The sequence below is a fragment of the Balaenoptera physalus genome (genome assembly GCF_965194825.1).
Source record: "Balaenoptera physalus genome assembly, chromosome: 12".
Classification (NCBI taxonomy): domain Eukaryota; kingdom Metazoa; phylum Chordata; class Mammalia; order Artiodactyla; family Balaenopteridae; genus Balaenoptera; species Balaenoptera physalus.
This window is the reverse complement of record NC_138897.1, coordinates 80,646,574-80,670,264: the sequence shown is the minus strand read 5'-3', so window position 1 is coordinate 80,670,264 and position 23,691 is coordinate 80,646,574. Positions and strand designations below refer to the sequence as shown.

The 23,691-nt window shown below is 41.4% G+C and overlaps 1 long non-coding RNA gene and 1 pseudogene across 2 annotated transcripts in view; one reads left to right on the top strand and one right to left on the bottom strand.

Annotated features, from left to right (window-relative positions):
• Positions 1-7,614: 7,614 nt before the first annotated feature.
• The window catches only part of LOC309639856, a 90,456-nt gene continuing 74,379 nt past the window's right edge, over positions 7,615-23,691 (bottom strand). The window contains exon 2 of the long non-coding RNA XR_014251889.1: positions 7,615-23,096. This is a non-coding gene — a long non-coding RNA (uncharacterized lncRNA). The remainder of the gene's footprint in view (positions 23,097-23,691) is intronic.
• Positions 23,088-23,491, top strand: LOC309639849 (small ribosomal subunit protein eS27-like pseudogene; annotated as a pseudogene). The gene has a single exon. The product of its transcript is annotated as a small ribosomal subunit protein eS27-like pseudogene (transcript).

The window sequence follows — 23,691 nt, the reverse complement described above, 5'->3', positions numbered from 1 at the left end:
GCCAATCCCATCTCCTATCCCTTTCCCTTTTGCTCACCACATCCTAGTCATATGACTTCCTTTCTGTTCTTCAAACACATCAAACTCTCCCCTAACTCAAGGTCTTGGCGTCTGTTGTGCCTTCTGCCTGGACTGCCCTTCCCATGGCTCTTCCTATGGCTGACTCCTTTTTCTTCAAGTGTCAACTCAAATGTCACCTTCTCAAAGAGATTGCCCAGTTACCTGACCTAAATTAGAGACACACACACACATGCTCCCCACCATTTGATAAAGTTACTCTTTACCAAATCATTATATTAATTTTTTTCCATAGAACTTGTCAGAATCTAAGATTATCTTATTCATTGGTTTTCTGTCTCCTTTCACTGGAATGTAAGCTTCCTGAGGACAGGTACCTTGTTTGGTTTTTTGCTCCTAAATACTCAACACCAGTCATAGTGCACACAATATCCATCCAATATGTTGGTGAGTGAATGTACATAAACAAGTGCTTATTTTCTGTTCTCAGTAGCAGAAAGGTGCATACTTTTGGTTCATCCAAAACTGAGAGTATATCATTAAGTATGAGTTAAAAAGCAGGGAGGCCAGCAAACATCCCTTATTTTCCCTCATTTAAAATATTTTAATGATTGTATCATAAGACATTTCCTAGTGATTCTGATCTGTATGAACATCAGTAACTGGCAGGAGAGGAGGAAAGCTTCATCAAACTCCCCAGCTTAATCCATAACCAATTTCTGGTCCAGGGTAAAGTCTACGGAAAGGTCAATAAAATTGGCAAACATTATTTCTAACCAACTTTTTCACACGATAGCAAAAAAAAAAAAAAAAAAAAAAAAGGTCATGGTAAGGAATTCCCTAGCGGTCCAGTGGTTGGGACTCTGTGCTTCCACTGCAGGGGGCATGGGTTCAATCCTTGGTTGGAGAACTAGGATCCTGCATGCCATGTGGCATGGCCAAAAAAAAAAAAAAGTTCACAGTAGGTGCTCAAAAATTTTTTAGAATTAGTATCTAGTTTGAGTTAGATCTTTTGACTAGACCAACACTGTCCAATAGAAATATAATGTGAGTCACATGCATGATTTTTTTCCCCACACACATAATTTTACATTTTCTAGTAGCCACAATGAAAAGGATAAAAAGAAACTGTTGAAATTAATTTTAGTAATACATTTCATTAAACTTAATTTTCCAAAATAGTATCATTTCAACATGTAATCAATATTTTAAAAAAAGAGGGCTTCCCTGGTGGTGCAGTGGTTAAGAATCCGCCTGCCAATGCAGGGGACACGGGTTCAATCCCTGGTCCAGGAGGATCCCACATGCTGCAGAGTAACTGGGCCTGTGTGCCACAGCTGCTGAGCCTGCGCTCTGGAGCCCGCGAGCCATAGCTGCTGGGCCCGCATGCCACAACTACTGAGGCCCAGACACCCAGAGCCCGTGCTCCGCAACAAAGACAAGACACCGCAATGAGAAGCCCGCACACTGCAATGAAGAGTAGCCTCTGCTCACCGCAACTAGAGAAAGCCCGCGCGCAGCAACAAAGACCCAACGCAGCCAATAAATAAATAAATAAATAAATTTTAAAAAAGATAAATTAGATCTTTTACATTCTTTCTTATTTTATACTTACAGCATATCTCAATTGAGATGATAAATTTGTTGTCCGTGCCATGCAGCTTGCAGCATCTTGGTTCCCCAACCAAGGATTGAACTTGGGCCCTGGCAGTAAAAGTGCCAAGTCCTAACCACTGGACCACCAGGGAACTCCCGAGATGATAAATTTGATTGGAAATTATTGCTTTGTATTTAGATTTCAAAAATTTAGACTTGAAAAAGTAGATTCACATACCCAAGGAATTCCAAAAATACTTAAAAGTTTTTCCAATAATGGAATCAAGTATCAGTTTTTAAATTTAACATGGAAATTAATGACATTTTGCTAAGTAAAAGAAGCCAGACACAAAAGGTCACATATTTTATATTCTGTTTATATGAAATGTCCAGAATAGGTAAATCCATAGAGACAGAACATAGATTGGTGGTTGCCAGGGGCTGGGGGAAGGGGAGAGTGAGGAGTAATTGCTTAATGGGTACGGGGTCTTTTCTGTGGTGATAAAAATGTTCTGGAACTGAGTAGAGGTGGTGGTTGCACAGCATTGTGAATGTACCAAATGCCATGGAATTGTTCATTTTAAAATGTTTACTTTTATGTTATGTGAATTTCACCTTGATTTAAAAAATTGAAATTAATAAAATTTAATTAAAATTACAACTTCAGTTCCTCCATCACACTAGCCTCAATCCAAGTGCTCAACAGCACTAGACTGACATTGTACAACACGGGACCAAACTACTCTTATGTCGAGGCCAGGGCTTTTAAAATCATTTATTTCTGTGTTTACAGGACACAGCTTCCCAGCACTTACTGAAAGCTTTCAAGGTGAAGTGTCCCAGTTTATTTAAGCACCACCTGGCAGCCACTGAAGTGTCACGTTTCTATTTCACAAGAGTTCGCCATGAATCTGATTGCTACTGTTCCACATGATTAGCACGTTTTGGGTGACAGATTGTTAAGTCCGTCACACTTTTGAGCATGTTGTGATTCTTTAACAGTTTTTCTGAAGGGCGCCCGGCATCCAGAAGCTTGTGGTCTGTGCTTCAAGAACATTATAAGTCATAATGGTTTCCAGCAGCCATCCCCTCCAGGGAGCTGGAGGGGAGCAGAGAAGGAAGATCACAGAGAGCAGGCACTGTGCTGGTCGGAACACACATGAAAAGAGCAGCTTAAATGATTAGGGGTGTAAAACCTTAAGAAACCCCAAGCATGATTCATAGGACTCTGAAGGATCTGATGAGCTCACATGGCCCATCCCAAATGAATACAAGTAATTTGCTCTTTTCTTTCAACTCCCCCAGAGATAACGATCAACAACCACTCGTTTTTCTCATTGCACTGAATCATACCTCTCAGGTATCAAGAAGTGTTCCTCTAAGACTTTCTTATCAAAACTTCTCCTATTAGTTTATCTTTTAAACCTCCCAGCTAAGCCTGAATATCAGGACCCTTTACCTGGAAATATCTCCTTAGCATTTTCTCATTTTTGATGCTTCTATATCCCAATATGATTCTTCAGTTTGTAGGCTGCCTGGACTGTTTATCCTCTCTCTGTTTTTCTTGCCCCCCACTGCCTTTTTTTCCCCCCTCTTTATCAGATTGGAGAGAAAAGTAAATAAAGTTTCCACTGGTCAGTTTTTTCTTGGCCAGTCTAATAGTAGAAATGTATTCAAATTCTACCTTTCTAATACTGAAGTGATAGCTGTCACCATAAATCTATACCTCTTATTTATTGATAACACAGACGGTGGGTAGTTTCTTTAAACAGCAACGACGACAACAGTAAAATATAAACCATGGTGTCATATTCAGTCCTGTTGCTGACAAAAGTGATGTCTTTTATAGATGCCTCAGGAGGAATGACAAATATTCCCCAAAGAGTGTCTGTCTTTTATACCTCTTTCAAGGTTAAATTTGGCTGTGTGCAATGTCTTGCTTGCAAAATTTTGATTGCAATTAACAGAAGTGTCCTATAGTTAGTGTAAACCAAAAAAAAAAAACCGAATGAGAGAAGAGGAAGTTAATGAAAGGATGCTAGAGGTATTTTGTGGCATCAAAGGAAGAGTTGAACAATTAAAATTTATAAAAGGAAGAAACCAAGGGTGAGTTTTGAGAATTCAATAGCAGCTCATGAACTTTTTCTCCAGAGCACTGCCATTAAAGAACACACCACTTTGTTCCAGGTCTCCTCCCACTTCCTTCCTTTCTATTTCCAATTTCGGATTCCTGGGAGAGAGCCCAGGGTGGGTCAGGTGCCCTTGAACAGACTTGGTGCAAGAGAAAGATGAAACTAGTGTTTAAGAGGGGTGACATTTGATTTGCTCAAATGAGATAAAACACGTAAGGTGAATTGTGTTTTCCGAAGATGGCCACAACCATAACTCCCATCCCACACACTCTTCTGCAGCGTGACCTTGTCACTCCCTCCTCATCAAGAGGTGTTCTAATCCCTCCCCTTGAACCTGGGTGCCTTAATGGCTCACTTGTAACCAATGCAAAAAGACAATACCAGTGACAAAAGTGACAATGCTCTTTGTGCCCCATTATTAGGGTTGACACAGAAAATATAGGACACACGGTTAACTTTGAATTGCGGATACCCAGCAAATAATTTTCAGATAAACAGTGAATATGTCTAAATGGGACATATTTATACGAAAAATTGTTGTTTATCTGAAATTCAATGTTAACTGGCATTATTATGTGCTGATTCTGGCCATCTTATCCAGTATCTATTCTCTCTTTCTTCCTTTTAGTAATAGGAGTTTCAGCCCAGCTAGAGACTGTTTCCATGCCTCCCTGGCAGTAGGAGTGGTCATGTGACTAGTTCTTGTCAATAGAACAAGTGGAAGTGAAGTGTGCCACTTCAGCAACTTGCCCACTCAATTCCTCCATTTCCCGCCTTCTCACAGGATCAAATGATGATGCAGTGCTGGAGAGCCAGCTTGGACTGTGTAGATACAGACAGTACCCACCCTGGTATAGCAGAGCAACAACACAGAAGGAACCTGGGTCCCCATTCAGCTTCCTGGAGCAGAGCTGCCTCATCGCCTTGGACCACGTCCTACCTATGGGCAAGAATGTGAGAAAGAAGGAAATGTCTAACTTGATTAACCCCTGTATTTTGGGTTCTGTTTGTTATAGTAGCTTATTCATGGAAATAATAGAGCTGGGATCACTGCACTGGATCTGAAGGGCCTTACAGTTCCTGTCTACAATCTAGTCATTCAGAAACCCAACAAGATCCAGTTTCCACACATGCAGGGAAGCTGAATTGTATGCTTTTATCTGGATTCCCATGAGGCCTGGCAGCCTTTTGAGATTTCTGCCTTGCTCATTTCCATTCATATGCTTATAGTAATAGGAGACCATCTGGTTCTTGACACCAAAAGCTCCTAAAAAAAATTCTCCCCTTTAATCCTGCACTTTTCATTTATATGTGTCCTTTCTGTCTTCCCTGCTAAGTGTGGGCTCCATGAGGACCAGAAGAATCATTATCTCTCTCCACTGCTATTTCCTAGCACCTAGTGTGGTACCCGACACATAGGAGGTGATCAGTAGAGGATGGATGGATGGATGGGTGGATGGATGAAAAACTAGACTGTAGCTTATAGGAAAGAAGGCTTTATGGAATTTCTCCCTTTAAGTTCTGAATTCCTTCTGTCTTGACATTCTCTGTGTCACTGTGACATTTGAACAGGCCACATTCCCTTTTTCATCTCCAATTGTAGAGGCTTGCCTCAACAGAAGTGTTAAGTCAGGGAAACACGCCTTTAGGGCCTTCCTTTATAGTTTTTTCTACAATCTCACAACCTTCTTCATAAGCACCCAGAGGCCTGACACTATGGACCTTCCCCAATCGTAAACAAAGTTTCCTTTCCTTGGTTCTACTTACTTAGCCTGGTTCATCTAGAAAACAGAGACTGAAACAAAGATTAAAGTGCTGACACTTTATTTAGGAGGTAAAATCCTATGGAGGTGAGGATGTGGGAAAAAAAGAGAAAAGAGGTGAGGAAAGATGCAAAGCAACGTGATGCATTTCCATGCTGGCCACTGATGCCAGTCATTCACAGCAGGAAGCTGAAGCTTGTTTGCTTGAAGACAGATTTTTCCAGAGGGGCCACAGGAGAAACCACAGCTAAGAGCGGATCTGTGAAGGGGAGGAAGGAGAGGGAATGTATCTGCTCAGCTCTCTCCCATTTCCCACTTCCCAGTGGTCAAGACTCATTGCTTGGGAAACTAACTTCCCTGCACTTCCTGGTTGTATAACCTGGCACCTTGCAGCCACCCAGGCTGGAAAATTCCCATGCATGGCATTGCATCAAGGCCAGAAGTAGAAGGATAACTCAGTGTGGGTCGGAAGCTGATCAGGAAAGAAGAAAGAAAATGGTAGTCGAGAAATCTGGAAAGGTTTATAAAGTGCAATTCCCCGGCATGACTCAGGTCCACTCATGCCCTTCCATAGGATAATACTGGGCCACCATTGTGTCTGTAAGAACCACATTGCCCTTACTGTTTCCCAAAGAGGAGAGAAACGAGTTCAGTCAGTTACAGAGTTTGTCTCAGGAAGGTGGCAGTCACAAACTCCAGGAAGGCTGAGACAAGAGGATTAGTGACACAAGTTACAGTCTGTGGTAGAAAGAATAATGCCCCATCCCCAAAAGATATCCATATCCTAATCCCTGGAACCTGTCAATATGTTATCTTACATGACAAAATGCATATACGATAAAGTTAAGGACTTGGGTGAAGGGGACTGTAGCCTGGATTATCCAGGTGAGCCCAATCTAATCACATGAATCCTTAAAATAAGAGAACTTTTCCCAGCTGTGGTTAAAGAGAAACAGGACAACATAAGAAGGATCTGAGTAATGCTACCTTACTGGCTTTGCAGTGGAGAAAGGGGGCCACTAGCCAAGGAATGTGGGCAGCCTCTCAAAGTTGGAAGAGGCAAGGAAACAGATTTTCTCCTAGAGCCTCAGAAAGGAAGACAGCCCTGATGACACTTGATTTTAGCTCAGTGAGACTCATGTTAGACTTCTGACCTAAACAACTGTAAGAAAATAAATTTGTGTTGTTCCAAGCCACAAAGTTTGTGGTAATTTGTTACAGCAGCAATAGGAAACTAATATACAGTCTCTACTGCTATCGCAAATCCTAGGGCCATAATTCATTTATCATCTCCCTCCTCCACTACCCACCTGGATTTCCCTCATCTTCAGCTAGTATTTTTGTTGGTCAGGGTGACTTGCCTGATGAGATACCCAGACGTTCATCCCCAAGGGGTGTGAATGATTAGGTGCCCTTGTCGGGTCACAGTTATTGTAACTGCCCACTAACAGTCATCCCAAGCATAGAAGTATCAAGTGATAACACTAGTGAACCCTCTGGGTTCCAGACATTCTCTATCCTGCCCCTGTTAAGTACAGTTGAACCTTGAACTACGAGGAGGTGAATCCACATACAATTTATAGTTGGCTGTCTGTATCCATGGTTCCTCAGCAACCATGGATTCAACCAACCATAGACCAGATCATGTAGTACTGTAGTATTTACTATTGAAAAATGTCTGAGTATGAGTTGATCCTTGCACTTCAAACTCATGTTGTTCAAGGGCCAACTATAGCAGCAGCCCTAGTAATTCCCCCGGCAATCAGAACCGATTAACCCAGGTAGTGCAGTAACTCCCTTCTCTGTCTGTTGGTTCAGTGACATGAGGAGCCCAAAGTGACTAAGTGTTGTCACAGTGTGCAATTCAGTGGAACACTCCCTGTGTCCCCCAGCCTAAGTGCTCCTCCAAAAATTAGAAACGCTTACCCTAGAGAGCCCAAGTTTACAGGGATGAGAAGCACAGAATCAGCAAGTGGATCATTGGGTATAATTGTGAGAAAGGCACGGTCTCCATCTCTGCCACCCCAGTCACTTTGTTCATGGGCCCATTGTGCAACCTAGGAGGGCATTGGACAACAAGCCCCAATGAAGACAGAATTTCTTATTTTTTTTTTTTTATTTATTTATTTATTTATTTATTTTTGGCTGTGTTGGGTCTTCGTTTCTGTGCGAGGGCTTTCTCCAGTTGCAGCGAGCGGGGGCCACTCTTCATCGTGGTGCGCAGGCCTCTCACTGTCGCGGCCTCTCCTGCTGCAGAGCACGGGCTCCAGACGCACAGGCTCAGTAGTTGTGGCGCACGGGCCTAATTGCTCCGCGGCATGTGGGATCTTCCCGGACCGGGGCACGAACCCGTGTCCCCTGCATTGGCAGGCGGATTCCTAACCACTGCACCACCAGGGAAGCCCTCTTGTTCTTTTTTGTATAACCAGCATAATAATGCTTTTTACATAGTAGTTAATATTGTTTAATTTGATTTATTTATTCAACAAACATTTAGTGAGGACCTACAATGTGGTAGACAATGAAATAAGGTAAAAATATCTGCTAAAGGTATTGGTGCTTATGTTGTGTTGGATTATATGGAAGCAAACACCAAGGTGGAGTTTTGAGGGGGGGGGGCAGGATATTTAAAGGTTGGGAAGAGGCAGAAGGCAAAGTGCAAATGCAAGCTTGACAGAGCCTTGGTTAACCCATGTCTTAGGCCGCTTGGGTTGCTAAAACACAATACCATAGACTGGGTGGCTTATAAACAGCAGGCATTTTTCTCACGATTCTGGAGGCTAGAAAGTCCAGGATCAAGGTGCTGGCAGATTCTGTGTCTGATGAGAGCCCTAGGTCACACAGCTGTTTTCTTGCTATAACCTCACATGGCAGAAGGGACAAGGGAGTTCTCTGGGGTCTCTTTTGTAAGGGCACTAATCATCCCCCAAATGTCCTACCTCCAAATACTATCACCTTGGGGATTAGGTTTCAACAGACAGGTTTTATGGGGCCACAAACATTGGGTCAACCCAGCAGGAAACTCATAGGACAAAACAGCCATTCCTTTATATGTCCTCATCCTTTTAGCCTTGATGCAGGCTGCCCTGGGAAGGGCATGATCTCAGGAGAGGCTGACCCTGAAGAAGCTGACAGCTGGAGGCCATCTGCTGACCGCACTCCTCACAGCTGGGCAGCAAGTCCTTCCTTGAAGAGGGATCTGAATGGGACATCTCTGTGTCTACCAGAGTCCACCTCTTGCTCTGCTTGGACCCTGTCTCCATGTACTCTCCTCCATGGACCGGCTCCTCCATGGCCCCGTGGGTCTCTCTTCTTGAGGGAGAACTTGGAAACGGGAATTAGTGGGCTGAGCCACGGCCCCTGCTGCTGCAGTTGGTCCCTATTCTCTTCCTCCTCCACTACCCAGTCTGGATTCACCTCCATCTCAGCTACCACCTCTGCTGGCTTTGGTGTCTTAGCTGGTGATATGATTCAGACCCTTATCGCTGAGCTTAGCAGGCAGGAAGTTTATTAGAGAAGGCTCTCAGCATGACACCTGTGGGGCAAGTGAAGGAAGCAAGATGGAACAGAGAGAGAAGTTGTGACATAGTCACAGCGAGATTCCAGCTGACCCCTCAGGGACCCCTGAAGCTGGGCTCACTCTTCAGAGCTGTCCCCAGCTGGGACCAAGAGGACTGGACCTTTTCTGCCCCTGCCTTGACCTCTCATTGGATGCGAGCTGCCCTGGGGAAGTGGCCGTGACACTGGGTAGGATGGCTTTCTTCTGCCGAGGGCGATTCCCACACAGGGCTGACAGCTGAGGGCTGGTAACTGGGGTGTGTCAGCTGTGACAAGTGCCCTTCAGTCCCGAAGGGGGACGGGCTGGTGCCAACCACAACAGCCCCATCTGTGTCCAGGACCCAACACTTGCCTCTCCCTGTCGCGGTCTCAAACTTGGCATCAGTCAGTGTTTCTCACTGACTCCTCTTTCCAGGTATTGTTATTGTAGTAAAATACACGTAACAGAAAATTTACCATCTTAACCATTTTTAAGTGCACAGTTCAGTATTGTTAAGTACATTCACAGCATTGTGCAACTAATCCCTGGAACGTTTTCATCTTGCAAGGCAAACTCAATAGCCAGCCATTAAATAACTCCTCATTCTTCCTTCTCCCCAGACCCTGGCAACCACCATCTGGCTTTCTGTCTCTAGAAATGTGACCATTTTAGGTACCTTATATAAGTGTCTTTTTGAGACTGTCCTATTTCACTTAGCATAATGTCCTCAAGATTCAACCATGTTGAAGCACATATCAAAATTTCCTTCCTTGGTAAGGCTGAATAATACTCCATTGGGTGTTTATACCACATTTGGTTTATCCATTCATCCATCAGTAGATACTTGGGTTGCTTCCACCTTTTGGCTATTGTGAATAATGCTGCTGTGGATATGGATATACAGATATCTCTTCAAGACCCTGCTTTAAATTCTTTTGGATAAAAAGCCAGATCTAAGATGTTTTTGTCCAAGATGTTTTTAATCTTTCATTGGCTTAACTCCTTCGAGACCCAGACAGAGGCGAGGATGAACCACCTACCTTCTTGTTAAGGAGGGAATCCTATAAATCAGAACACTCTGGGAGAGTCAGCTTGATGGATATCAAACCTGGCTTATGATTAATTATGAGCCAATATATGCCATCCAATAGTTTCTGTTTTTTCCACCAAAGGGAAAGAAACCATCTGTAAAGGAAATTTCCCACATGCTGCTTGAACTGTTTCACCTTTTGTTATCGTAACCACCAAGGTTAGTTAATCACAAACAGGACTTTGAGAAACAGTCTCTATGATGAAAGAAAATAAGGCAGGCAGGGGCCCAGCTCATTACCATGCTGAAGCTGATGAGGGTGTCTTTGTGTTGATGAGGGGAAAGCATGGGCTGACAAGGGAGAGGTAGACCCTGGGAGGGGAGGTTGGGTGGAGTTAAAAAAATTTTTGCCAAGAATCTAATAGTACATCATTTTGTTGGCCTGATTGTTTTAGGCTAAGCAATACCTGAGATTTCAAACAGCAAAAATGAAAAGTGCATTCTTTATGAATTTTTAAAAACAACTCAGGCTTCTTGTCTAAGACCTATTAATTTGGACAAACACATACATTCAGAGTTTATTTCCTCTGTTTTCATTAAAGTTAAATCCAATCTGTATGACTCAAGCCAAAAGTTAAAAGCAGCATCAGATGTCTTTTGAGCTTTTCTTCACCCCAGGTAGCCAGCTGAAATAAGAAAGTGATAAAAGTAAACTTAAAAATCAGAACTCATTTTCTTAAGGAAATTTTCAACTCTGCAACTCACCCACGCAGAGCTGTATACAAGTGGATAATTGATACTGAATACAATAATGGCAAATTGTATGCATGCTTCCTAAAATAAGCAGAACTGTACCACAGTGGTTGGCAAGGAGGCTTAAAATAAGTAAGTAAATAAATAAATAAATAAAATAACAACTCCTTACCACAAAAGACTCACTTTTAATCATCATTTGAAATAATACCAGATGACTATGCTTCACACCCCGAAGAATGTGTTCTGAAAAGACTAATCAACCCTAAAAGTTACGTTGTTAGGGTTCAATTTTTAGTGAGCTGCAGCATAACTAAAGTTGGTAAATTTATCCTCTTGGGACATTCCCATTTTTATGAGAGCAATTGCATGTGATACTGTATATGTTCTCAGTTTTGTACAATGATTCTATACCTCAAATGACTTCCCTGGTGTTCATTTCAAGGAGAAAAAGAAATTGGCAAAAGCAAAACAAAACAAAAATCCCCAGCACATCTCTGACTTTCTCCATAGTTCCCCCTTTAACTGGCCAAAACATGGACAAATCTAAAACCCCCTTTCCCTTATTCCCTTTAGCACAGGTGAGATCGTCTATAATTTTCAAAAGAAGCTTCACTAGTAAACACAGGAAGTACCAAAAGCAAGAAAAGAAAAAAGCCAAGTTGAAAAATATAGATTTCTGTTTCTGATCCTATAAAAGCTTGCTAGCTTACTGAGACAGCTGGCTCTGATCTGACACCCTGATCAAACAATTTCCTCGCTTAATTTTTCCACTCTTTCTCCTCTGGCCTCTTCCTCTCTCTCCTATATTTGCACCCACCCAAAAGGGAGTCCCACTTACTCAAAACTTCAAGGGAAAAATGAATGGAAGGTAAATGAGGTAAGTGGCCCAAACCTGTGTGAACAATGGACTTTTCACTCTTCTCTAGGTGGCTTTGACATAGAAAGCTTTCCCATCCCTAGGAAATGGTCATGAATTCATTTCTTAAGAGTAACAGTTTGTGGTAATACCTACTTCACAATAGCTATTACACAAGAATCTAATGAGCTTCCATAACCCAACTTATGTCCTGAAGATTTAATCTTAGCTTTAAAGTCAAAGTCCATTTGTGTGAAAAATTTTTATCATGGAAGTCGCAGCTGTCTTTGATATAAAATTGTATCCTTCACTTTTCATTGTCAAAACTTTCCACAGCCGACACAAACCATCCTGATCTGTTTGCAGACATTGCAAAGGCTAGTTACCATAATGACCTAAGTGCTAAATTAAGGGCAAGAACTTTCTGGAAATGTTGTCACTACATGCTGACATATGTGACCAATATAGTGGGTGAGCTTAGGTCAACACACACTAACTTCTGTTTTCATGGTTAATTATAATAGAGATAAGGCATTTGTGTATCATTCATTCATATTTAGATGTTCACCATGGCCACATCCAAGCCGTCCTAGCCCACCTCCCCAGTTTTTTAAAGGTGTCCAGCGAGTCTGTAAACTCAGTAAATGATCCCAGAGTCAGGCAACCAGCATTTTCTGAAAGTTTTCTTTGATGTTTAATTAAAATCCTCAGCGCAATTAGCAAACAATTGATCACCACTGTGATGGTTAATTTTATGAGTCAACTTGACTGGGCTGAGATGCCCAGATAGCTGGTGAAACATTATTTCTGGGTGCGTCTGTGAGGGTGTTTCTGGAAGAGATTAGCATTTGAATCGGTAGACTGACAAAGAAGTTCACTCTCTCCAATCCGTTAAGGGCCTGAATAAAACAAAAAAGCAGAGCAAAGCTCTATTTGCTTTTTTTTTGCTTGAGCTGGGACTTTCATCTTCTGCTGTTGGACAGTTTCTCTTCCAGTTCTCGGGCCTTTGAACTAGGAATGAGATTTACAACAGCAGCCCCCCAGTTCTTGAGCTTTTGGCCTTGGACTCAATTGCACCACCAGCTTTCCTGCTTCTCCAGAAGGCAGATGGTGGGACTTCTCAGCCTCCATAATCATGTGAGCTAATTTCTATCATAAATCTCTCTCTCTCTATATATATATAGATAGATAGATAGATAGATAGATATCTATATATATATCTCCTATTGGTTCTGTTTTCCAGGAGAACTGATACAACCAACCTTCAGTAAAATAACACAGGGTATGTTACTACCTATCTCTGGTTAAATAATTCTCTTCATTCACATTTTCTTTGTAAGTTCTATTTACCAATTGTTTAACCATATTTTGTGATTCTCTGAACCATCTGCTAGTTTTGGCAACATATACTGACTCACAATTAGAAAGTAGCAAAGTGAATGGTGGCCAGTCCATCTCTTTGCTTTAGGCCCCCTGGGCCAAGCCTAGTTTGCTCCAAAAGAAACAATGTCTGTCCTAAGCTTAGACCAGCTCCATTTCATTGTTACTCTTCTGCACCTGCCCCCGAACTACCTTATACTTAATATTCAGCAGCTTGCCCACACCTGGAAACCCCTAATTTAGCCCAAGAATTTCTCTAGTCTCACCCAAAGTCCTGCAAATCTCATAAAACCCCTTGAATTCACAACAAGAGCAAAAGTTCTCTTTCTGTAATGGCCCAGAATTCTTTCAAGGGACAGTAGAGAAAACTATAGACTTGAGAGGTGGCACCAAATGGGCCTCATATGACCCAGGGGTTTTTTCCCTATTGGCCAATCTCAGTCAATTAAATTCTACAATTTGTGAGTGTTCCTTTGGATGTTGGCAATAAATTGCCAGAAAGGTTAAAACATACCTGTGTGTAATCCATTGTCATTATCAGTCATGACTTCATTGGCATCAGTCAATTTCTCATACTGGCTACAGTGACCAGTTCTTAGGAACTTGCAAGCTGGGTTATGTGAAGGCCAGAGCCTGGGGTACTGCCTGTGGGGTGCTGGCTTTGTCTTGCCAGAGCACAAAATCCTGAGGGTGTGGGGTGCCTGGAAGCAGAGGGAGGGGCACTAAATGAAGAGGGAGGAATAGACAAGGTAAATCCCTCACAACTTTGCTTGTGCTTTGAGAATAAGAGTTATGCAGATTCCAACAGAAAAGAAGCAAATGTGTTCCGTGAGGTCAGACTTTGTCTACCAACAAAATTCATATGGTAGTAATGCCTTGGAGAATTTCCCATCAATAACAAGATCAACATTTATATAGTGTTTATTATGTGCGAGGCACTGTTCTCAATGCTTTACATTATTTATTTAATCATTACAACAACTCCATAAGGTAAACACTTTTTTTTTAACTTTTTATTTTATATTGGAGTATAGCCTATTAACAATATGATAGTTTCAGGTACACAGCAAAGTGACTCAACCATACATATACATGTATCCATTCTCCCCCAGACTCCCCTCCCATCCAGGCTGCCGCATAACATTGAGCAGAATTCCCTGTGCTATACAGTAGGTCCTTGTTGGTTATCTTTTTTAAATATAGTAGAAGCGCTATTGTTTTAATGGAAGTACAGTTGATTTTTTAAAAAATATCTATTTGTTTATTTATTTATTTTGGCTGCACCAGTTCTTAGTTGCAGCATGTGGGATCTTCGTTGCGGCATGCATGTGGGATCTAGTTCCCCGACCAGGGATCGAACCCGGGCCCTCTGCATTGGAAGCGCAGAGTCTTAACCACTGGACAACCAGGGAAGTCCTGGAAGTATAGTTGATTTATAATGTGTTAATTTCTGCTGTACAGCAAAGTGATTCGGTTATACATATATACATTCTTTTTAATATTCTTTTCCATTATAGGATGGAACCTTGTTTACCCATTTTATGTAAAATAGTTTGCATCTGCTAACCCCAAACTCCCACTCCATCCTCCCCCACCGCCTCTCCCCCTTGGCATCCACCAGTCTGTTCTCTATGTCTGAGTCTGTTTCTGTTTTGTAGATAGGTTCATTTGTGTCATATTTTAGATTCTACGTATAAGTGATATCATACGGTATTTGTCTTTCTCTTTGTGACTTACTTCACTTATTATGATAAATTCTAGGTCCATCCATGTTGCTGCAAATGGCATTATTTCATTCTTCTTTACTGCTGAGTAGTATTCCATTGTATATATGTACCACATCTTCTTTATCCATTCATCTGTTGATGGGCATTTAGGTTGTTTCCATGTCTTGGTCTATCGGGTAAGCACTATTTTTTTTTTTAATATGAGGTTTTTAAAAAAAATTTATTTATTTTATTTATTTATTTTTGGCTGCGTTGGATCTTCGTTGCTGCATGCAGGCTTTCTCTAGTTGCGGCGAGCAGGGGCTACTCTTCATTGCTGTGTGAGGGCTTCTCATTGTGGTGGCTTCTCTTGCTGTGGAGCATGGGCTCTAGGTGCGTGGGCTTCAGTAGTTGTGACACATGGGCTCAGTAGCTGTGGCTCGCAGGCTCCAGAGCGCAGGCTCAGTAGTTGTGGGTCACGGGCTCTAGAGCGCAGGCTCAGTAGTTGTGGCGCGTGGGCTTAGTTGCTCCATGGCATGTGGGATCTTCCCAGACCAGGGATCGAACCTGTGTCCCCTGCATTGGCAGGTGGATTCTTAACCACTGTGCCACCAGGGAAGCCCTAGGGTAAGCACTATTTTTAAACTCCATTTTCAGATAAGAAAACTGAGCTTCAGAGACATCTATGACCTGGCCCTGGTCTATTGTCTAAAAGGCTTTGAAATCTTTGATTTGCCAGCACATCAAGAGCAGATCCACATTTTAGAATAGGACTCATGTTAATTAAGATTACTACGTCCAGGGACTGACTGAAAAAAAATAGCTCTTCCATGGTGACTCATGGCTTATGTTTTTAAACCTGAGTTCTGCCTCCACAAAACCAATATATCAGCTCCTATATTTGTCCTCATGTAGTGCAATGGTTTGTCCTGTTAAATTTCTGTTTGAGACTCCCTATTATATGGTATCACTGTATCAGCTATACCATAGAGCTGTGCCACACAAAACACAAAATTTCAAAGTAAAACCGCAAACAATATTGTCACTGCTTGCCAATTAAAAGGACAGACTTCAATCAAGAAAATAAATACATTATTCATGGATGATAAACAAAGCAATGTGATATTGGGTTAACAACAACTTTGACAGTCTTAACATACTTGCTTTTTAAAATCTGCAAGAAACAAATGTACCAGCTGAATGCAGTTGAACAAAATCATTATAGGATTAACAGTTTTCTGACCCACTTACTAAAAAAAGCTGAATCACTCAATTGAGACCCAGGGGAAATGCAGATTATACCTTTGCCATACTTGGTTTTTCTTCAATTAAATTACATTCTGTAACCAGTTTTTGAGTCCTTGCCATCTTCATTTCTTTTAATTGGGTGATTTCATTTGCCTTCTTGAATATAAGCCTTTGCAAATTCTTGATTTTTGTAAATGCAAATGTATAATAGAACATGCATCCAGCTTTCTTCTATGCAATTATTTTCTAAACCCATCAGGGAGGCCTGCTTCTCTCCCTAATCCTTTCCTTTATTCGACTGGGGGTGGATGGGTGGAGTGAGCTGTCAGGAAGAGAAGTCCAATGCTCTTTGCTTACAGATGGGAACTGGGGAAGATGGAGGAAATGGTCACTCCACCTGTAGTCACCCTGGCCCAGTAAAAGAGAGGCGCTTCCATTCCCGCAGGCATGGAGCCATGGTGAGCCGTTTCCTATCGCCAGGCCTTGACTAATGCTTTTCCAACTACAGAGAATAACCTTTCTCCTCCTGTCAAGTATTCTAGCCCTTCTCTTCCATCCAGTGTAGCTTCCTTTAAGAAGGTTTCTTCCAGATGAGGAAACTCTTTTCATTTTCAAGCCCATTGATATAACTCCTGACCAACATCTCATCAACAATTCACTCTTAGAATTGCTATGTTTATACTGATTATATGCTTGTCTTATTTCCCTGGACGGGCCAAATGTCCTCGGCCATAGCCAAATCGAAGGGCATGATTGTGTGATTCTCCCTCTTTTTTCTGGCTTTCTTGTTTCTGGCAATAGCACCGTCATTCTGTTGCCCAGATTAGAACCTCAGAGGCATCTCTGCATCCTTCTTTTTCCTCATTTCCACTCCCTAATCTCCAGTCAGTCTCCAAATTCTAGCAATTCTTTCTTTTCAGCCTCTCTGACATCTTTTCTCCATTTCCATCATCCCTTTCATCTAGACTCTTCCAGCAGCATCATAACTGGCCTCCCTGATTCCCAACTCCCACCGTGAGCTCATCCTTAACACCAGTGCCAGATGATTCTCCTCCCTGAACTACAGCTTTATTCAGATCACTTCATGATTTTAAAATCTCCAATGGCCCCCCCATTGTCTTCAGCTCAACATTCAAAGCTACATAGGTGGAAAGACCACAGGTTTTATAAGCAATCTGATCTCTGTTCTAATACCAACTCTGCCCTTCACTAGTTGCAGGATTTTGGGCAAGACCCTGACCCTCTCAGAATGTGTTTCCACATCTATAAAACGGGGGTAATAATACCCAAGTGGAAAGATTATTGTAAGTTTTAAGCAAGACAATGTAAGCCAATCCTTTGGCCACCCGTAGTTGGCACTCAATAAATGGCATCTTTCCTTCTGGGAGCCAATGCCAACCTATCTTTACCTTTACAACTTTATTCTCCTTCCTTGGCTGTTCTCCAAACACAACTTCCTGCCCCAGGGTCTTTGGAGAAGCTGTTCTCTCTACTTGCCTTGCCTTCCATCTTTGCCCATAGAATTCCCTATGTCCTTTAAGGGCCACAGTCATGAAGTGTTCCTTGATCAGTTTTGTCAAATATTGTCAGTGGCATGCCAAGGGGGGAGGTAAGAGTGTGTTGCCACTGACATTGTTTAGAATTGCCGGCTCATAGTGATAATAAAAAGCACACAGACTTTTAGTCTTATGCTACTGTATCTAATAAAATCTCCCTTCTCTGAATTCCCAAAAATGCAAAGCATCATTTATAAGGTATTTAATATACTGTTTAATATAATTCAATACTGGTTATTATTATAGTTATTTCTATTCATGTTTTCTATCCATTATTAAACTGTAAACTTTTTGAGGGCAAGTATCATAACATATACATCCTTGTTTCTCCTACATAACAGCTTCTATGCAATAAATGTTCTGGATAAATGAAGAGGTTAATATCAACCATACAGACCAAGTTAATATGTAACATATCCGGCATTCTGAGATCAAGGTGGCTTTTTTTGGCCACACTGAGCAGCTTGTGGGGTCTTAGTTCCCCAGCCAGGGATCAAACCTGCGCCCTTGGCTGTGAAAGTGTGGAGTCCTAACCACTGGACAGCCAGGGAATTCCCAAGGTGGCTTTTTTTAACATCTTATTGTGTGAGCACTGACTCTGTGCTAGGCAATGTGCTAAGTGCTTTACATACATCGTTCATTATAAAAATGTATCAAGTTCCTACTCTATCCTAAGCACTGTGCTAGGCCTTAAGAAGACATTAGTGAACAAAATTGTTTACTTACACAATGCCTGGTGGTCAGAGAGGTTAACTAACTTACCCAGGGTTATTCAGCTAGTAACTGGGGGAGCCTCAATTGGAAACTGGGTCTTACCCTAGCAACCATGTTCTTAACCACTATATTATATTTCCTCTGGTGTGAGCTATAGAGAAGCCATAGGAGACTGGTGATTGCCCAGTTTGACCACACTCTCTTACACGAGCAATGATGGAATCATTCTCAAGGATAGGGATTTGTATTTTCATAAATCCTAAAGGGCTTTTACAATGTTAATACCAAACCCATACCAACTTCTGATGGTTACTTAATAAATACTTACTGGCTGACTACCTTGATAACTAAATGATCCAGTGGACTTCTTCATGACTTGGGAATTTCAAAATTCACTGTAAAAAATTAATCCCCAATAAAAGCTTATTTCTCCCAGTGACTGTCAAGTATAAATTAAATTACCAATATTAACTGGTGCATTATTCCAACTGTCTTCCCAGAACACTTAACTTGCCTACATATACACCTCAGACACAAACAAAACTACATTCTGCAGAACAGGCAATTAAACCTTGACTCTTCAGAAAATGACATTTCCTCTTATCACAGAAAGGCACCAAGAAGCCCATCTAGGCTTTTTACTAAGAGCAAGAAGGGTAGTAGTAGCAGTGATAACACAAACTATGAAAAATAGATTAAAGGCATTTTGCCTATCCACCAGCAAAAGTTTTCAGTTGTCCTGGCAACTGGATGATATACTACTTCTATAATCAGTTTACTCTGAAAATGACAAAGAAAAATAAAGAGAAAATGGGGGGGAGGGGAATTCACTTAAGAAACAGTGTTATTATGAGCAGTATCAATAAGTATAAATAACTTGCCAGCCAACAGATTAAATCAGAATGTGATGCAGAAAGAATAAGACATAACAAATATTTGGCAAATTCTTGAAATGAAATAAAACTAGGAAGTGTCTAAAAATAGCTTCAGATGAATGATATATGTACAAAACACAACAGTAGTGTGTTTAGGGCCAAGATCATTGAAAAGAAGTAGGAAAATGTGAACACAGAAAATTAAATCACAAATCTTTCTATATTTGGGCATTGGAAGACCCAAAAATACCCAACTCTTGAGCATAAAGCAGTTGTTTTCTGATGAGTTTGAGCAGTGGAGACTGCCAAATCACTAGAAGAGGGAGGGAATGTAGGGAGCAATTTAGTCAATGTTGGGAGCGATTCAGCCCAAAACAGAAGGGTTTTGTTGTTGTTGTTGTTTATTTGTTTGCCTAAGTGGTATGGCTCTATTATGAGCTGGTTTCCAGATGCGAATTCTTAAGAGCAACCAAAGGCACCCTTGGGCTCATATCACAGCCGCTCTTGTGTATAACCCATTTATATATTTCTCAGGCAACAAATCCCATGGTCAGATTGTAGAAGCCTGTTGTTTTAGATCAGGATTTCTCAACCTCGGTGCTACTGGCATTTAGGGACAGATAATTCTTGTTGTTGGGGGTGGGTGGTGCTGTCTTATGCATCGCAGAGTGTTTAGCAGCATCTCTGGCCTCTACCCACTAGATGCCAATAGCAACCCCCATCCCCAGTTGTGAAAACCAAAAATGTCTCCAGATATTGCCCAATGTCCCCAGGGGGCAAAATCACCCCCAGTTGAGAACCACTGGTTTAGAGGATGCAGAGATGATCATCCAGCCCAACCCTGTACCATACGGATGAGGAAACCAAAGCCCAAACACACTGAATTCCTTTCTCAAATGTACACAGCTGGTTAAAGGCAGATCTAATCCAGGACCCTCGGGTCATCACTCTCAGTAACTGCACTATATGCCAACTTTAGTCGTTTGCATACCACTGTCATGATTTTGCTCTACCCAATGACACATTATTATTTATTATTTTTATTTGAGTTGACTATTTTTTAACTTGAGAAATTTATTTTAAAAGGAAATGGAGGGGCTTCCCTGGTGGCACAGTGGTTGAGACTCCGCCTGCCAATCAGGGGACACGGGTTCGAGCCCTGGTCTAGGAAGATCCCACATGCCGCGGAGCAGCTAAGCCCATGCGCCACAACTACTGAGCCTGTGCTCTAGAGCCTGCAAGCCACAACTACTGAGCCCGCATGCTACAACTACTGAAGCCCGCATGCCTAGAGCCTGTGCTCCACAACAAGAGAAGCCAGCACAATGAGAAGCCCGTGCACTGCAGCAAAGAGTAGCCCCCGCTTGCCGCAACTAGAGAAAGCCCGTGCACAGCAACGAAGACCCAACACAGCCAAAAATAAGTAAATAAAATAAATAAAATAAATTTATAAAAAAAAAAAGGAAATGGGGAACTATATTCAATACCTTGTAATAGCCTATAGTGGAAAAGAACCTGAAAAAGAATACATATATAACTGAATCACTTTGCTGTATACCAGAAAACTAACACAACATTGTAAATGAACTATACTTCAATTTAAAAAAAAAAAAAAAGGAAACAGGCATATAAAGGAAAAGAATTCAGACATAGAAGATATGAAAGATCACGGTGTCAGAGGGAGAAACCTGTGCTTTTTTTTTTTTTAAGTCCTCGCAGCTTGTAGGATCTTAGTTCCCCAACCAGGTATCAAACCCGGGCCCCTGCAGTGGAAGCTAAGAGTCCTAACCACTGGACCGCCAGGGAATTCTCTGTGCTCAGTTATTTTATGTATTTATTTATCAAGTACCCACACTGTGCCTACCATGAGCCAGGCACCATTTTAAGTGCTGTACATATATGAAATCTTTTCATCTTAATAACAACCTAAAAGAAAAAGGGAAAAGGGAGTGTGGGTTGGGGTTGAAGGGACCCTGGGAGGATGAAGGGAAAGGTGTGAGGGGCTGCCAAGGTGAGAGCCTAGAGATGGGAGGGGCTGGGAAGGAGTCCCAGCAGGGCATGCTGGGGACCGTGATGGGTAGCAGAGAAAGCACACTCCTACACCAGGCAGGGCAGGGTATCTGCTAAAGACTGACGCTACCGAGCATCAGCCACTGAAGTTAATGTTTTTCCCTTAAAAATCAAGCTGAGAATCAGTAGAGGTACACACACCACATTTTGCAAAATGTTGAGTCAATTCATCTCCAAAAAATATAAAAAGCTTTTGGGTAACATTTTAGGAATTTTTGAGACTTTTATGTTCCCACGACTAGTTCATAAGTAAAATATAAAACTTTAAAAAATGCACACACACTTAAAATTGCTGAATGAAAATACCAAGTGTAGAACTGCTTTATCACGTTTTGCCAGCTCCTCATGTTTCTTCCACACTTAACTTTTCAAAAACAAATTTTCTGGAATATGTTTTGTCTTTTACACTTTCCAGTTTTTGTAGGTCAGGATGCTAATAAAAATAAACAATTTGAGGAAATTCGATGAGTGTTATCATATTTGGAAATATCAGGGTTTCTAAAAAAAAGAAAATTTCATGCTTTACTCTTAGTGATGTGACAGAACTTATGTGGAAATCCATCCATTGCACGTTAAGATGGGTCATACCTAAGTTCACCAAAATATCCAGGTACCAAAAGCAACACTGAAGCAAATATATTATAAAGGAATATAAAAATGATGAAAATGTGAGGCTTAGTAACTAAGAGCAAACACTTTAGAGTTAGACAGCATCATAGTATCACATCCTATATATACTAGTGTTATACACCAGCATTATAGGGTCATTGTGGGGATTAAATGAGATGTCATATAAAGGATTTAAGGAATTAAATGCTAAATATTTTCTAGCCACTATTATTATAGTATGAAGCAGAATAAACTAAATAATAAGCTTCTTAGAAGTCCGAGGGTTTTCATATCTTTGCTTTGATGAGTTTTGAATCCTGCCACTAATTTCCATGTGGGGAGGTACTTGTTCATTCTTCTTAGCTTAGGGTTGACCTGTCTCGAATGGCTTTAAATCAGCAATTTTCGAAGTGTGGTTCGTCAACTCCTGAGGTCCCAAAGACCCTTTCAGAGGGTCAAGGAAGGAAGCACTATTTTCATAATAATTGCAATGATAGTAATTCTAATTTTATTAATAAGAGTAAAACTAATTTCATAATCTCATATTTTATTTCATAATTTCATGTTAGTAGACATAATACTAATTGTCTAATACTATTTTTGTTTTACACTGTGTTGACATTGGCATTGGTAGTGCAAAAGGAATAGCGGGTAAGTAACTCTACTGATACCTTAGCATGATTCATGGCAGTGGTACCAAAGCGAGTTATTGTTCACTACTATGTGCTCACAAGAAGAAGAAGAAAAAAGCTAGTTTCATTTTAAAATGTGCCTGATGAAGCAGTGCTTTTATTAAATCCCAACGCTTGAGTACACATCTTTTTAATATTCCATGTGATGAAATGGAAAGTACCGATAAAGCACTTCTGCTGCATACCTAAGTATGTGTTGTCTTGAGATAAAGCCCTTGTACCATCATTTGAGTTAGGAATTGAACTAGTCACGTTTTTCACGGAACACCGCTTTTACTTGAATGAATGACAGACTTTGGTATTCAGATTTGGGTATTTGGCAGATATTTACTCAAAAATGAATGTAGGGGCTTCCCTGGTGGCGCAGTGGTTGAGAATCTGCCTGCCAATGCAGGGAACACGGGTTCGAGCCCTGGTCTGGGAAGATCCCACATGCCGCGGAGCAACTAGGCCCGTGAGCCACAACTACTGAGCCTGCGCGTCTGGAGCCTGTGCTCCGCAACAAGAGAGGCCGCGATAGTGAAAGGCCTGCGCACCGCAGTGAAGAGTGGCCCCGCCTGCCGCAGCTAGAGAAAGCCCTCACACGAAACGAAGACCCAACACAGCCAAAAATAAAAAAAAAATTAAAAAAAAGAATGTACCTCCCTTTCTGGCAGTGACAACCTCCCCACAAGAACGTGCCTCTCACAAAGGATCTCCCTCATCCCTCTCCAGAGGAGAAGAGGAAACACAAGAAGAAGCACCTGGTGCAAAGCCCCAATTCCTATTTCATGGATGTGAAATACCCAGGATGCTATAAAATCACAACCATCTTTAGCCATGCACAAACAGTAGTTTTTTGTGTTGGCTGCTTTACTGTCCTCTGCCAGCCTACAGGAGGAATAGTAAGGCTTACAGAAGGATGCTCCTTTAGACAGAAGCAGCACTAAAAGCATCCTGAATCAAGATGAATGGGAAACCATCCCAATAAACACATTTTGGATTAAAAAAAAAAAAAAGAATGTACTTAGTCTGTCACTTCAAGGAAAACAATAGACACTATGGTTACCAATGATAACCATAATCAAATTGGAGCTTTCCAGTAGAAATAAGAATTTTGGAAAACTCATACACACCTCAGTGAGCTTTATAGCTTGCCAATACATAAAGACC